The following is a 3,637-nucleotide window of genomic DNA, read 5'->3' on the forward strand; positions in this document are numbered from 1 at the left end:
ATCAGTGGCCAAGAGTGCCAAGCAATGTGGACAAGGGCTGTGACATTAAACTGGGATCTCATAACATCCCACATTGTCTTGGCACCCCCTGTGAGGAAAACACAGGGAGTGCTGCAACACCAGCTGGATCTGGGAGGGGTCCTGTTGGCTGTAGCCTCTTTTAACCCCCTTGGCACACTGGCATAGAGTCATAGAATGATTTGGGTTGGAAGAGACCTTAAAGATCATTTAGTTCCAATCCCACGGCCATGGACAGGGACACCTTCCACCAGACCAGGTTGCTCAAGGCCCCATCCAACCTGGCCTCGAACACTTTGGTGGGGAGCATCCACAACTTGTCCTCCAGCCTGTTCCTGCAGTACCAACTTGCAGACCACAGGCACTGCTGGCACAGGGCTGGAGAATCAGGACTGCACACAGGGCTCCTGGGATCAGAGGAGCCAGGGAAGGAAACCTGTAGGAAGTAGAGAACATTTATCCAGGCTTTAGGCTAAATCCTTCCCTTCTCAAGCAGCAGCCACTACAAAGCTGTTTCCTAAAGTCTTGTTATTCCTTTTCAGGCCAGGACTTTGCAGTTGGCAGCAGGGCTGGATTAGGAAAGGGGAGAGAGGGTTTGTGTGCTGGGGGCAGCGCTGGGTGAGCTGGGCTGGAAACCAAGGGCTATGCTTCACCAGTGTCCAACATCTCTGGGTGAGGTAGAGCAGCAGCCTGAGTGGCTCCAAGAGGAGGACAAAGGAGGAACACCCAACCTGGCACACACATCCTGCAATAGCCTTCAGCCACCTTGCTGGGAGCAAAAGTGACAACAAGCCCTATCGGCATCTTCCACCCTCACCTTGTCCAGCTCAAGCGGAAAAGGGGCAAGGTCAGAGCTGCTCTTCTTGGGCTTCACCACACTGATGCCTTCAACCTTATTTCACTTCAAATTCCAGACCTGCTCCTGTTCTGGCCAGGCTGGTGTCTCAAGAGTGTGAAGGAGTCCTCATTGGACTCCTGGTGTCACACCAGCACCAAGGGCTCAGAGCAGTTCCTGCAGCTCCTTCCCAAAGCACTTCCCAAGGAAGATCATGAGAGACTCTTCTCAGGACCAACCCAACTATTTGTGTTTGTCAGAAGGTCCCAGGAGCTGATTTTGCAGTGGACACAAGAAGTCAGCAGCTTTTCTCCAGGAGCTGAAGAACAAGGCTGTCCCCACACACACGGCATGGTGGGCTCAGCCCTGAGGGTCTGGAGCTGGGGTCTCTGCCTTCACCCCAGTGACAATGGAGGAGTCAAGGGTGGGGATCTGCCATCATCTGCATCCCACACACTGTGGAGCTGATGTCTCAGGTTTTTTTGCCTTCACCTCCCACTCGAGGATCGGGAGCCAAGTACATTTCTCATTGCACCCAGCGCACTGGGAGGAGGAGAGGCAATGTGGGAGGGCACGGGGAGAGTGGGAGAAGCTGTGGGCAGGGGGTATGGACCCCACAGGAACATGGCTTGCTGTGAGCAGAGGCTGGGAGGGCCTGGAAACCCATCCTCACCCCCTGCAGCCCTGCAAATGGAGGACAGCTTGAGCAGGAGCTTGATCTCTCCCTGCAGTGCAGAAGCTGCAGGAGGAGCAGGCTGGGGCTCAGCAGGGATGAGGCCCTGCTGGCAGGGCTGGCACTGTGGGGACAGGCCCATGGGAAGGAGGTGGAGAGCAGGAGGGCTGTGGTGCATGACTGGGGATGGGAATGGGATCAGGACCAGGGTGCTAAAATGAACTGGGAGCTGAAGGAGATGGAGCCATTCCTCCTATAGGGATCATGCAGGCTGATCCCATCTCAGCCTGGCTGCTGCCTGTGGGGACCAAGTCATCTGTCCTGAGCCCCATGCCCCTGAGCCACCCTCCCACAGCAGCAGGCACTGTGCTGAGCTCCCCTCTGGGACAACTGGCAGCAACCACCGGCAGGGCAAGCAAATCCCAACCCAGCCCTCCACAGCACACCTTGCACCAAGGGGACTGGGGGTCACCCACATAGCTATGGGGCCACAGAGGCTGGCAGGCAGTGCCAGTGCAATCCCTAGCAGGGTTCTGCAGCAATAGTGTCCAGGCAGCATCTTTTCCCTTCTGGAAGAAGTTGCATCCTAACCCTGAGCCCTCGAGAGCAGTAGTCATGGGGAGCCATGGAAACGGGAAGCTGGCACATGCCAGCCTGTGCCTGTGCTCCTGCCCCTGAGGTATGTCCCACATCTGGGAGGAGTGGCAGAAGTTCAGGGCTGTTTGGGTTGGTTTGGCATTTTGAGGCTGCTTTCCTGGTTGTGGAGCAGGGTGGCACGTGGGAACAGGGCTGGGGCTGCACCAGATGTGATGTCCCCCCTTAAAGAGAGGGCCAGAAGCCTGGAAAAGGCTGGGGGATTTGTCAAGTACTTGCCTAATGTTTCTAACTGGAGGCTTTTGAATTAAGACTCTTTGACTTCTGGTGTTGGGGAGCAAGAGGAAGTACCCACTGCAGCCAAGCTCACCATGAAACCAGGTACCAGCCTGTGAGCCCAGTATCAAGACCCAAGGTGGGAGAGCTTTGAAGAATCCTTTCCTTTGAAGCACCAGCAAGTAATAACTTAACCAATGCTCCACCTGGATTATCACCCCAGCCTTCATATTTGTCTGAGTTGGGGGTTCCCCCTTTTTGAAAGCTCTACCACTACATTGCAGTTTTGCTCAGGTTTGGAGCTGGGTCTAAGCTCAGAACCTCTTCCCCTGTGTTTTTAAAGGAGGCTGATAAGCTTGGCCATGCCACCCAGGGACCAGAGGGTTTCTCTACTGGGTGGTGGTCACCTTGGGACATTGTAGTTAATGGCTTATGGAGGCTAACCCCAGTGGTTAATGGATGGGAGGCAAAGACAAACTTTAAGATCGCTGGTGAAAATGTGGTTTGGAAGGCAGGGGAGGGGTCACCTGGTGCGGGCTGGCCACAGTGCTGGGTTTGGCAGCTCCCAGGTGAGCCAAGCTTTGTGTCCCTCAGCAGAGGGATTCCTGAATGCATGGGGCTTCCGGTGGGGCTTCTGGTGGGGGGGACCTACACTGGGGCACCTGTGGGCAGCATCTTCTCCAGCAGCTCTCGTTCGATCTGCAAGAGCAGATTTGCTGACACCGCCGCTCTGGCTGCTGCTGTTAACGGGGAGGTGACCGAGGCTGCTTCGGGGGGGAAACCCAGCAGAAAGCCTCAACCGATCTGCAATGACAAAGCTCCAACCCCCAAAGGGGCTCAGCCTGATCCTGTGTGCCCGAGTGTCCGAGCTGCACCTTCAGCCTGTCTGTCCGTTTGTCTGTCTGCCTGCCCGGCGAGGGTGCGCAGCGGGTGCGGGAGGCGGCTGTGCACACCAGGCTGTTCTCTTGTCTCCGATCCCCCTCTGGGGGATTCTCGGTTATTACAGGGCTCGGTAGCATCTCTCTGCTCTCTGTGCGGAGGGGCTGTGCTGCGGGTTCAATATGCCGGATCGTCAGGGAGCTGGAAACGGCATTTGGGTAGAAACCAACCCAAAAGCACACACGCACGAAGGCAGTGGGAAGCCTGGCGTGGAGGTGTTCCCGTGTTCCTTGTCCCTGCCAAGATGCTGCCAGGAGTGAGGCAACCACACAACAACACTAATGTGTTCATTTCAGTGCCTT

Source organism: Melanerpes formicivorus, unplaced genomic scaffold (assembly GCF_026170545.1).
Source record: "Melanerpes formicivorus ecotype bairdi unplaced genomic scaffold, bMelFor1.0.p_v2 SCAF_21, whole genome shotgun sequence".
Lineage (NCBI taxonomy): Eukaryota > Metazoa > Chordata > Aves > Piciformes > Picidae > Melanerpes > Melanerpes formicivorus.